This window comes from Dunckerocampus dactyliophorus, chromosome 5, assembly GCF_027744805.1.
Source record: "Dunckerocampus dactyliophorus isolate RoL2022-P2 chromosome 5, RoL_Ddac_1.1, whole genome shotgun sequence".
Lineage (NCBI taxonomy): Eukaryota > Metazoa > Chordata > Actinopteri > Syngnathiformes > Syngnathidae > Dunckerocampus > Dunckerocampus dactyliophorus.
The window spans coordinates 13611071-13625100 of record NC_072823.1 but is presented as its reverse complement, the minus strand read 5'-3'; the positions used below and the strand labels follow the sequence as shown (position 1 = coordinate 13625100).

At 38.7% G+C, this 14030-nt stretch overlaps 1 long non-coding RNA gene across 1 annotated transcript; it reads right to left on the bottom strand.

The window, feature by feature from the left end:
- Positions 1-12214: 12214 nt before the first annotated feature.
- On the bottom strand, positions 12215-13825 carry LOC129181917 (uncharacterized). The gene is made up of 3 exons (XR_008570524.1): positions 13777-13825; positions 13490-13623; positions 12215-12359 (listed from the first exon to the last, which is right to left on the bottom strand). It is a non-coding gene; the product is annotated as an uncharacterized LOC129181917 (long non-coding RNA).
- Positions 13826-14030: the final 205 nt, after the last annotated feature.

The following is a 14030-nucleotide window of genomic DNA, read 5'->3' as shown; positions in this document are numbered from 1 at the left end:
TTATCCTCTTGTTGTAATGAGATGGAGGAGTGACATCCAAGCCTTTTGAGAGGTATGAGTGATGTTCCATAAAACAGTTCTATCAAATCAGTATTCAGCTTGACAGTTTAATGTTGGAGCTGGTTTTCACCCCTCAACACTTAAGACTCCTCCCCTCCGTCCTGGCTGCAGTGTCCAGGTTATTTCAAAGTGCAGCACTAAAGGGGAATGGCAGGCTTGTGAGATTATGCAGCACTTTCAGTCGTACATACTGTCAATCAAAAAGTTGTTGATGGCGAATTTACATTGATGTGTCCATCATGGAGGGGAAAGTGTGTCAGGATGTTGATGGCTCCTCAGGTAAGTTAATTATAACCAATTTGCTTGTTATAGAAAGTACCTTTCTGTTATCTGTAAATACAGTATAGTCCATATTTCACACATCATATCTTGTATGTGCATTTACTGTAATATGTATTATCTACAGACGTCAACAGATCATCTCCAAGTTTCCAATTAAAACATGATTGTGTTATTCCTGTTAAAAGTTTATAATACAGCTGTAAAAACAGTAACTGATGTATGAAGATGAGTTTTTTTTAACCATTATTTGTAGCAGACGTTTTACACAGCATATAGTATATTTAACAAAGATTAAGTCAGTTATAGTATAGTAGTTTGTAGTAGCAGTAGTAGTACAGTTTTTTGACCAGAAGACAATAAAGTTACAAACAAACTCATGTGGTTACCATGAATGTCTCAAGGTTAATTGCAATGCATATACAATTAATGATAGTTCAATGACAATTAAAACCCCAAAGACGTCAACAACTCGGAATATAATGCAATGAATGAATGTGTTCTTACTTACTTACTGTAAACAAAAAAAAAAAAGATGGGTTGCACCACAAGACATTTATGTCACCCCCATCGCTAAAAAGCATCTCCTCCTGGATGCTGTGAACATCTTAAGTTGATTGCAAAGCACTGAGTAGATATTTCACCTTGGATAAAGCTGTCATCCCTTAAAGCTGTTTTGGAATTGGATGGTAAAAAAAAAGCAAATGATGAAAACAGAACATTTACTTTAGATTTCTTCATCGACTTTTGGTGAATGTTTGAGTCGTCATGTTTTTTTCTGCTCATAATAGATGAAGTGATCGTGCCTGTGTATATAATAAAATAATTCCATTTAAAGATCTGCAGAATAATGAGCAGTTCATTTTGTCTTATGTGCAGAAATATCCATGGTGAGACACAGAAAACCGAGCGTGACAACCAAGATGTCTACTGCCATTTACTTTAATGAGCGCTCTAATGCATGCATGACGATACAGCTTCTATTAGTTGTTGCTACATATGTCATGCCCGAAGGCATACGTTGCATAAACATGTCAAGCAAGACTGTGGTCATTGTCTGATACCTAATAGGACTATGTTTACATTTATTTTGAGGCAAAGCTGGAAGCTGAGTTAGTTGTTTACCTTAACTCATCAAAGCACTGCTTTATTTAACCCTTTACATGACATTTATTGCAATAATTGGAATATTGTACTATTAGTGCAGTGCGTTACAAGATATATTAACCTGTGTGACCTATTAACCTGACCTAATTTCTATATCATTATCTGTAATATATTTAATTGTTGGTATATTTCTTTGCTTTGTACTGTATGTCTATTGTCATGTTCTGTTTGTGCTGTAGTTGGTGCTGTCTGTGTTTTGTGTGACTTTGTGTCGTGATTGGATCCTTTTGTCCTTGCCCTTGCCCTGACCTCTGTGTTTCCTCCCTCTTGTGTATAGCCCAGGTGTGTCTTATTGTGTAATTAGTAGGGGTATCCCAATACAACTTTTTCACTTCCCATCAGATTCTGATATTGCAGGCTTGAATATCGGCCGATATCGATCCGATATTAGTACAGATCATACTGTATATACTTGTACGACTTGTTTAATAGCCTGGGATGTTAGAAAAAGATTGATCAAGTGATATTACTCAAACAGAGAATAATAGTCAGCAACAGCAGATATGAGAAAAACCGACCCATTTACTTCTTGATGCATCTGGTGGATAGTTTTATCAATAATAGGCATACTGTAGCGATGCTTGATGTGCTCAATGAAGCATTTAAACCCAACATTATCACCAACAGGGGCTGGCTCTTTTCTCCTACAGTCAATGACCTTTTGCCGTCCTGCAGAAGTTTCTTACACTTTGCAAATATTTAAAACAGTGGTGGATGTTTCAGGAAGCTGTGGTGTTGTGAAAATCCTTCTTCAAATGCGCGATGAGATTGGTCGTATTAAATTTCCCCTGTTCTGTGCCACAACGGGAAAATTGTACATCAGAAGTGTAGCACTCAGCGGCAATGTCTTTTTAGGACTTTAACAAAAAACACAGACACACGACTCACTCCTGCCCTTTGCTAAACACGCTAGCAAATGCTGTTGTGATCGTGTGGGTTCTGCATGCTGAACAGAAGTGCTGCCGTGGAGTCTAGAATGGACTGCTTGTATCGGAGTTCCAATATCAGAGATTTTAGATGTAGGCCGATATAATCCGATATTGTTTGTGTAGTTTTTAGTTCCCAGTTTTCTGTCTTGTCTTTCTCAGCTCGGCTTATGTCATTTGTGGTGAGTCTGCTATCTGCCCTATGTTTGTTTATTGCATATTTTAGACTTCACAAACTGGAACGTCTTTGTATTTTTGGATCCTCAGTTGCCCAGTACCTCTCATTAAACCTTTTTTGAGCAGCATTCAGCTGTTGCCTTCTTTGCATCCATGCACTTGGGTCCACCATGCCTTGCCTTCACATTCCAACCGTGAGAGTACGAGCCGACCAAAAATGGACCCAGCATATGCCACCGGCGTGATTGCTGTCGTCCACAACGCCGTCAGCCTGCTTGCCATCAGCATGCCTGCAGCATCTCCCCAAATAGCTTTACCAGTTCACTGTGAGTCTTCTGTGACTCCAACGTCAGCAAGCTGATGGCACATACCTCCCAAGAACTCTCGGCAGGGTCTTTGAGACTGTATAGCAGTTTGCCCAACCAGTCCACATATCTTTTGTAGACTTGGAGAAGGCATTTGACTGTGTTCCTCGAGGAATCCTGCGGGGAGTACTCCAGGAGTATGGGGTACCAGACCACCTAATTCAGGTGATTTGCTCCCTGTATGACTGGTGATAGAGCTTGGTTAACATTGCCAGCAATAAGTCAGACTCGTTTCCAGTAAGGAAAGATAAGAGCGGCTGGGCTCTCCCTTAGAGATAAGGTGAGAAGCAATGTCACCCATGAGAAACTCCTTCGAATTGAGAGGAGCCAGATGAATGCCTCCTTGGGGAGGTGTTCAGGGCGCATCTGACCGGTAGTGGGGCTCAGAAAAGACCCAGGACACCTCGGAGAGGTTATGTCTCTCAACTGGTCTGGAATCGTCTCGGGAGCCGCCGTGAGGAGCCGGACAAAGTCAAAGTAGTTTCCCTACTTAGGCTGCTGCCCCTGCGACCCGACCTCGGATAAGCAAAAGAAAATTATAGATGGACAAACTGGAACTTTGTATCTCTGTATTTTTGGATCCCCAGTTTCCCAGTACCGGGCATTAAGCCTTTTTTGAGCAGCATTGTGTTGTTGCTTTCTTTGCTTACCTGCAGTTGGGTCCACCTCGCCTTGCCGCCACATCCCGACCCTGACACCTTTACAGGTACTAATAAGCATCCTTTGCCCATTAAAGGGATTCCGATCCTCATCTTTATTTTGGAAGCATCTCTTACGAGTTATGACTTTTAATGAGAGAAAAACATTCAATATTTTCCTGTCTTTCAAAATATTGATGAAGCTCAGGATGGAATATCAGAATCAAGCTTTTTGTGGGTGGAATATCCCAGTTGACTTCTGAAAAGGGTAAATCATTTTACAGCTAAATTAGATCTGGTTCCCGGATCTGTTGTGTCAGTCATCAAGGCTGTGCTAGATAGCAATGGTGCTCACACGTATTGACATTTTGGACATTTTCACTGTGAGGTGTACTCACTTGCGTTGCCAGCTGCTCTATTTAGACAATAATGGCTGTGTACTGTACAAGTTGTACACTGACTACTCTAAAGTACATCCAAGTTTCATTTCTATAGCATTGTCCCTTGTAATTCTGCTACATTTTAAAACCTTTAATTGGAAAATTTATTTAAAAAAGCCAAAGTCTCTTCTTAAACAAGTGGCTGAAGTTCAGTACAGTAGAGGACCACTATTCACGATAATAGTGAAATAATGGCGAGTAATTGAGACACCCATAAAAATGTCTATTTTTGACACTGGGCTCGCTCCTCCGCCTCCAAACCCACATGCTATACCCTCCCAGTCTCTCGCTCATGACAAAAGAAGCTAATTAGCTAAAGCCTCACACACTTATTAAAAACATTTGAAATTATAAAATGGAGAGGTACTCCCCACTAATTAATGATAATGTTAGACTGATAGATGCAATTGCAGTAACAAGCTCGTTTTTAGCTTCCAAGGCTGCTGGGTCATCCCGGCTAGCTGTTGGAGAAGGCGTTTCTCCAAGCGGCGGCTACATAATCCACACTGCTTGCCTGTTGTAATTCCAGTAATGACTTACGATCATATATTAACTTATGTTCACCTTGTTGTAAGTTTTGAGGCTGAATTTTAAGAAAGTTGACTTTTGACTGTGCCGTCATCTTGCAGTCATGTCATGTTGTACGCTGTTTTTCTTAAAAAAAGCAAGTTTTATGATTTATTAATACTGACGTAGGGTGACTGAGTTATGTTTTCTGCAGAAGGAAATGCCTATTTTTGGAGAAAAAAAAACATTAAAAAAATTATTTTTGGACAAAAAATTTACGGGCACGTGAATGCTGAATCACGAATATGTGGGGCTCCACAGTGTACTAACATTGTTTCGTATTTACAAAAAGATATCACCGTTCATTACAATTGTACTGTCAGTAGTCCATGATGTTGATTTTTGTGGTAAGCATAAATACATAAAGACTGCAACATAAGGTTTAAATCAATAGCTCTACATTTTGCCAGCTCACTTAAAAGGACGTCTAGATTTGATTGAAAATGTATTTTCCTTTTAGCTAATGCAAGCTGTTAGAGCTGTTTAGGTACACACAGGCTCTGAGAGGCCATGTTGTAATGGACACACTGCAATAGAAACCATCCTTCATGCCTTTACAATCCATCCATCCATTTTCTATGCCGCTTGTCCTCACTAGGGTTGCGGGTGGTATGCTAGAGCCTATCCCAGCTGATTTTGGGCAAGAGGCAGGGTACACCCTGGACTGGTCGCCAATTAACCTAACATGCATATTTTTGGAATGTGTATCTGGAGAAAACCCAGACACGGAGAGAACACGCAAACTCCACACAGAGATGCCCAAACGGAGATTCGAACCCAGATCTTTCCATGCTAACCACTAGGTCACCGTGCGGCCCTGTATAAACACCTTCACCTATTGTTTATGTATGAGATGATGGATGTTTAATACCGCTTTTATTGTATAAACAAATTACTGGTGGATAAAGATGCTTTGTGTGCTCAGACTACCATGCAGTGCACATCAGTTACAACAATGGCATCTGTTTCTGTCTCATGATGAATTGCACTTTTTAAAAAATGAACAAAATAGAAATTTTGTGATCTTGCGGTGTCTCTTAAATAAATAAATCTAAAGAAATAATCAGTGAGGCAGGAAGTTTATCTATGAAGTACCTGCTTATCTATCGATCTAATGTAATGGCTCCATGCTTTTTTGAAATCTTTAATGACAGGTTTTCACTCTCTGAGTACAGCCATGTGAGACAGACGCACTCTATAGGCAAATACATTGTTTGTCTGACCACTTGCCAAGAGATTGAGAATCTCTATCTGCACTTTGTCAATCAGTGTTGGTGAAATACTCCTCATTAATGGCGTGTCAAGCCCCACAGGGAGTTGACTAATATGCTTATTCAGAGGAGAAATGCTTAATCTTCCTCTCTGTTCCTTCAGGCTGGGCTGGTAACGATTGCTGCTGCTGTCATGAACAACATTCACTATTCCAATAACAGCATCAGCCTGTCTGGCCACGGGCTCTTTTCTTATGGGGCTCCATCAAGGTGACGTGATGTGTAGGGCGCAGTCCAGTCTGTGCATGGAGATTCGTCATCAGCGAGTTGTGATGTTTGGACACTGAGTGCAACCCGTGGCACTTCCTGTTGATCCTAAAGAAGCCAAATGTACATCAGCCCCCAGTGAATATACAGTAAATCTCTGTCTGGTCATACCATATTTCCATCCTAAACTAATCCAAATGAATGATTTGCATGATACTGTGGTGCAGGGGTAGCATTCAAATGAATGTTCAACGATATTTCTTTCCTTTTTTTTTAAAAGCATAGTAAATATCCGCATTGTCTGAGAAACTCTTTTTCTGGGCATAACAGTTTTCACTGACACTATCAGAGAGTTGTTCATTTATTAATATGTTTATTATTGTGGTTGTAGTTTGCATTGATAACAACCACTACACTGCATCACACTGTATAATACCACTAAAATAAAGTAAAACTAGTCAAATTTATCATGGTGGAGCGGGAACAGGAAAATGTTTTCAGAACAACACTGTCACCTAGTGACTTTTATAGGTATTGTTGGAATCAATACATTTTTGTGACGCTTAATTATTTAGTTTTTATATTATATTGTATATTGTACTGATTTGTCGACCCTTTGTTAAGTCACAATAATTTCCTTTCCTTTCCATTTTTTTTACAGCAGAGACTTTTTGTGACTTTTTCCCCATTATACTTGTAGAAAAAGATAAAACAAATAAACATGGTAGGTATGCAACAACAGTACCTTGATTTATTTAATGACACAGAAAGCAAGATGAACAAAACCGAAACACAGCCGCTTTCAGCAAGTGAGCAAATCTATACCTCCTACTATAAATATAGAAAATATGTATATTTAAAATAATAGGATTACATATTTATGTATGTTTTACATGTATATCAGGGGTGCATGCACTTTTTCAGCATGAAAGCTACACCTCAAATGACCAACCTCTCTCTATAAAACGTAACATCTAACCGCTAAACTTTGAAATACTATTTTAAATATTAATGACTAATATTTAACATTTTCAAACTTTACAGGTAATCAAAGTAGTTATATTTATAAGATCATTACACGTAATTCCTCAATAGTTGTGTACATAACTTGAGTACTGGTAATATGTCAGTCAAAAAATAGCTACATAACGTTCATTAGGAGACATCCAGTTAGCATTTGCTATCAAACATTACCGATATACAAGAAGTGAAAATGATTATGCAAAAGACAATGCAACCGAAATCAAGGCAACATATTAAAAAGGTTTTAGCAATGGACACATTTTCCATTTCATCATGAAATAATAGTTTAAGATGCGGACGTGTAGAAAACACTGATTTCTGTAGTGGCGTTCATGACGTGAAGCAAAGCCATCAAACAATACACTTGCTTTTCTACACAACTAGCTGCTACGTGAACAGATAACTTTGTTATAGATATAAGCATCTTACCGCTGAGTTAGTTTATCCTTAATCAGATGAAGATGAAAGTTGCATCTCAGTGTGTAGCTTGAAACGGCGTGGGGGAGCAAGAGCAAATCAGAAGGGGAGCTTAATATCAGCTGACTGATGTCATGTGACATGTACAAAGTGACATCTACGGTTAGCTTGCAATCTACGAAATGAGCACCCTGCTGTAGGTCTTTACAGTTAAACACACAAGTAATTTGTAATTCTTTACTGACACAAATTAGGCTGATTTTGTATCAAAATGGACTATGTATAGTCAGAATGGTACAATCTTGATTACATGACATTTTCATACGTTTTGACGGGGAGGCTGAGAGTCGAATCAGACTCCTACGAATCGAATAGTCGATTATTCTAAGACACCACTATAAATTATTAAATTCAAATAGTATTGTTTTGCATGTATACTAGTGTGTAAGCGTCTATTTTGATACCCACATACTTGTAGTACACGTGGAGCAGTTACATTGTGTGTTCCACATGTTACTTGTTGTTAGTTTTGGTCGCACGGTGAGTGAGGTAGGAATTTGGGTTGATAAGTTCCTGTTGTTTAGTGACACCTCCTCAAGCACTTTCCTCCTCTGACCACTTTCTGTGCAACTCGAGCGCCTTACTAATGTAAGATAAATTAGATGTTTTTTCTACCAATAAACAGCTTAGTTATGGAGATTGTTAGGATAAAAAAAAACAAACCGCAAATGCTGAATCACGAATGTGCAAGGATCCACTGTACAGGCCAACCTACCGTTTTATATATTATCTAATTACAGTGTATATTAATTCCCATGGAAATTTCTGCAATGCCTCAAGGGAGCTAAAAAGAATTTACTTTTTTTTTTTAATGCATGAGTGCTGTAACATGGTAAGTAGGTGTTATCGTGTGAATATTGTATTGATGGCTATTTTTCATATTGTCCGTATCTTATCAACATGTCCTTAGATCAAATGTGATGTGAATGCTGACACTATGGCCAGTAACACTAATAAAGTGTGTTGTCGTGCAGGAGCATCACGTCATCAGGACAGTTGCATGTCGGTGCCCCTGCTGGACAATCGGGCCCACCGCTCCTCTGCAGCCTTCAGCAATGTTCCTATCAGTCCTGCTCTCAGCCACTCAGCTTCCTGGAGCTCCTCGCCTGCCCACACTTTCCACTCTGGAGACACACAGAGCGAGCAGCTCACTGGTGAGTTTGCACCATGCTGCATCACAATCACAGTGTTCATCTTCATAGGCTTTTTGGGTTATGTTGCTGCTAATGGGACTTTTTGTTGAAGAGATTGATACTAACTTTTTTGGTTCTATTCAATAACACTGAGATTGGAAGAAAGGTTGTGATCCTCTGTTAAACCAAACTAGGCTTCAAAATTATTTGAGGACATCAGATGTAATGGAATTGATTGAGGATCTTTTAATTATTATTTTTGGGCGTTTAGTAACCTAAACTTATGTCCATAATTTGTTTCAATTCACAAGCAGCCACAAATTTAATTTCAGTATTTTTAGAAATCACATTCAGAACAGCTAAGATACTGCGCAGGACTCTCAAGCTCCCAGGCATCTGGTAGATGGATGGATCAATACATCAGTGGTCCCCAACCACCGGGCCATGGGTCATTTGGTACTGGGCTGCAAAGAAAGAAAAAATAATTTCCATTATTTCATTTTTTTTAGGTTTTATTTTGAAAAGTGGCCGGATTCTCTTTGTTACATCCGTCTCACTTGACGCATGTCCATTGTACGTGTGCTAACTTTATATCATGCTGCACAGACTACTACTGTATTTTTACCACTTTTCTTTCACCTCATATTTGGTCTCAAATGCTGATACTATGTGGGAATGCATAAAGGTAAGTTTGGATGACTTATTGAGTGCTAATGTGCCCATTTATCTCAAGTTAATTCATGCTAGCGCACTGCCTTTTATCACACACGTCAAAACAGCGATGTAATCATCTCTCTGGAAAAACTTGGCTGGAACTTGCTTTTAATTTGATGTTATTCATGTCTTAGTTTTACACAATACATAATAAATAAGATAAATTACATCGCTATAATGTACGATGGGACTTCTGTATACAGGCCGATAAGATGGTTGTGGCCGAACATCATGATCATGGATAAGCAGCAGAGGACAGCCATTGTGATGGATGTAGCCATCCCCAATGATGGCAATATCAGGAAAAAGGAACACGAGAAACTAGAGAAATACCAAGGGCTCAAGGAAGAGCTGGAGAGAGCCTGGAAGGTGAACGCAACAGTGGTGTCTGTGGTCATAGGAGCACTGGGGGCTGTGTCCCCCACACTGGAGAAATGGCTCCAGCAGATACCTGGAGAAACATCAGACATCTATATATAGCTCATAGTTGTTGGATAGCTCAGAGTGGCTGGAAAGCTCAGTTGGTAAAGCATCTGCAGCTCACAGGGGAGCCCAGGGTTCGAATCTATGGAATCACAGGAGTGCCAAAATTGAAATACAAAGAGAATCAATAATAACAAAAATATACAAATGTAGTCATATTCTTTTCCCATTTTTTCATAGTTTTTTCTGCATTGTCTTTGTTTTTTCCATTTTGGCGTCGCTTTTCCTGTTTTGTCTTTGTCTTTTCCATTTGCTTTTTGTCATTTCATTTAGTAATGACAAAGGCAAAAGAATGACCCGCCTACAGCCTTTGCTGTGGGTGGGTCATTCTGCCAGGATGACGAGTCCATACATGATTACCCGATTCCTGCTTGCAGTGGCTATGTAGTTATGGAAGCTCGGGTGACCGGAAGAAATGTCACGGATAGGAAGTAACATCAGTATCACGTCACCATGCGCATACTTGGCGCATAAGTCAAACACAATGGAGTCCATATCGAAGGTTCTGAGAGAAGCGGCAAACGGGCTGGATGAACTGGACACTTCGTCGCCAAGACAGTCAGCTGTACCAGCTGCGTCTCCGGGAGATCCAGTTTATGGTAAGTAGTTTTCAGTTCCTTTGTAGACAATCCAGACAGTGCACTGCGAGCGGGGCATTTTTCTAACATATCGTAAATTGATCCGATTACAGTTGAAATATATCCTTGCTTAGAAACACTTGCATGAAGAAAACAACGTTTGTCTGGCCTAACCTATGAGATATGCCCAAATACAGTTTTTCGTGATAAACTTTGTTGGAGCGACAACCTAGAATAAGAACTGTTTGGCACTTCAGTGTTAATGTATATATTTACATAATTGCAATGTGGAATGGAGTGCATTCTGGAATTTTATCCAAAAGCTGAAATTTCCCAGCTTTGTGTGAATAGTGTACTCTTTACAGGACACATTGCAGCTCTAACAAAGCATATATTTTATATCTAGGTGTAATGGATGCCAGCCTGTGAGGCTGTGTGAGTGTACGTTGGTTAACCTCACTCCCTCTGCCTTAAGAGTTGCGCTGAACGCGCGGCCGACAGTCCGGGCTTTTAGTCACGTGGTCAGCGCCCTCGCCTCCCATTACGAAGGTCATGTGTTCAAGCCGCGGTGCGGGCAGTGCGAAACAGGGCGGGTTACATAGGTTCTCCTATTAGTGTGTGAAAGTATAGTTCAAGATGGTATTACTTGAATATGCTTTGACACAATCAATTCTGAAATAGACCTATACATTTTCGCAATCACAAAAAGTTTTAATGGCAAGTGAACTCACACATACACGCTGGAACGTTTTCTTGGTATGTGAAACTTCTGTTATCCACACACAAGTACTACCAGGGACTTGTACCTGAAGTGGCTCAGCATAATTTCCGTCACATGGCTGACTAAGCCACAGTTGCATGGGAGGCTGCCCTCTCTCTGTCCTCAAGCTGTGGTGATTCCAGGCTTCCTTGAATGCCTGAAGGTGCTGCTGAAGCTGTGGAACATAGATCCACTGGAGAGCAAACAACTCCAGTTCATTGTCAGGATTTAGAAACCCTTCCAATTCCAATGTGTGAAAGAGTGAATGGAACATGTCCAAGACATTTCCATACACATCTCTCTATAATCTTTCGATTATGTTGATTGACGAAAAAACATTATTAGTTCAAATTGTGCAAATTAATGTATACAAGAGGGATTTACTCTTCACCATTTCTAAATATATCTGATGACCATGACCGCAATTAGTCCTACAGTCGCACATTACCTTTGGTTATGCACACTGCATCCAGTGATGTGGGAATGCCTGCCTGTTCCTCGATGGCTCACCATGTAATGGGCAACAGCAACATTTTCCCCACCCTTTGGGGAATTAGTATATCAATAAGTAAAACAGACAAATGCAAAATGCTGTACTTTTCACAAGTTTTGTATAACATTTGTCATCTCAATACAGAAGATGTTTTTTTTTTTTATTAATGCAATACTTTTTTACCTTATCACATCTTACACGGGATGGTAAGCCATACTGAGCAACAGCCGACATGAAACTGTACAGAACAGTCATGGATTTGTTGTTTGTAGCTGCCTCAATGTAAACAATAAGCCTGCTGAATCCATCCACTCCTGCATGTATCACAATCCGCTGTCTAGAAAAGAAATATTTTAATATAAATATGTATTTAGAATTACACAGTGATGTAGAACAAGGACAAAACATTTTCACAAATGCAATAAAGAACAAATGAACTGCAAAGACAACCTGCCTTATTAGTTTGTGATTTCCATCAATGTGCCATAAACTGTTCGGAGCACGGACTGCATGCTGCGTGCGCCTCAGCACATGCATGGATACGTGCCTTGCTGAAGTAGCCTCAGGATCCACTCGTCACAGTGAGTTTGCACACGATAGGCTGCATAACACACATAAAAAAATGACAAGTTAAACTGAAACCAACATACAGTATTTGTCCAGTAACACTAAGTATTGATTTATTACTGACATAAGTTACTGTATATCAGGGGCGTCAAACTCGTTTTCAACGTGGGGCCACATCGCAGTTATGGTTATCCTCAGGGGGCTGCTTTTTATATATCTATTTTAGAAATTTGAAAATTGAAATTTTGTTCTTACATTTATTTTTCATTAATAACATACATTGGATTTGACAACAACAAAATTAAGGTTTCTGTCAATATTGTCAACAAATACATTTAGCAAGAAAGATTGTCTTTTTGATTTAAGAAATATATATTTTTAAGTTGTTTTTGTTAGTAATATTAATTTTGTTTTTAACTTGAATATATTATTTTCTTATTTATAGTAAACACAATAATAAATGTTAATTAAATTATTGTAAAAATATGTTTTAAATATTACATATTTACATGTTTTAAGTAAAAAATATATAAAATTACAGCATACATAAAAAATACAATCATGTAAATTTTACAATAGTATAAAGTAAAATAAAGCTTAAAAAAAGTAAAGACATAATTAATATTAACAACAAAATTACAATATATATAATTTTAATATTTTTTTGAAATAATATTAAAATAAGCGTCCTTTTGACATGCATTATTTCAAGGCTTTCACGGGCCACATAAAATGATATGATGGGCCAAATTCGGCCCCTGGGCCTTGAGTTTGACACCTGTGCTGTATATCCTTGTCAATAACATAACCATAATTGTTCCTCCTCATTCCAAGTTTTTCAATCCTGTATATACAGAAACACACAATGTAAGGAGCATTTATAAAAAGATCTATCTACCATGCTTCCATTTAAACTCTTTTGCTCTCACACAGGTCTTCAGGCCCTAAAGTTGTCCTAATAACTCTAAGCACTACGAGGACTACCAAGGCCTAACAACCTGTCTGCAAATGAAATCTTTATGATCAACATTTCAAAGTAATTAAAAGAAAATACTGAAATATTTTATTGGTGCTATCACCTCTACACTTATTTCCATTCTGTCAATTACTTGGTTCATTTTAAATTGCAACTTTGATCTGGAAAAATCCAGCATCCATACCTACTTTGCAAATGTAGACCCTGTGATTTAAGAAGACCACGGATCATCCTAATCCCTGCTCTGGGATTATGCCTGTGAATGTCTGCTACAATGCCATCAAGTTCATCATCAGTCAGTGGAGTGTACAAATCTGACAACCTGCCAAAAGATGATACAACAGCCAAATGTAAAAATGTAATATCAACTGATTTATCAGTAGAATTTATTTATTCATTTTAAATTACAAGTGAATTAATTTGTTATTGCATAAACAACATTGCCAATAAAAGTAAAATTTATAAAAATACTCACTTCATCTCATATCGCTCATCTAGGTCGTCCAGGTCCTGACTGCCTTAACTCAACACGTAATTGCATGTGTACCTAAGAAATGCCGGAAAAGAATTACGTGTGACCACAATCTCTTTTCTGAATATATCATTTTATGTCTGATCAAGGCCACTGCTGCAAAGTTTCATAATGTACGATTATAACCACGGAAAGACTGACAGACAGATCAAGTGCACACACATACTTGCCGTTGTAGTAATTTACTGAATAAAACG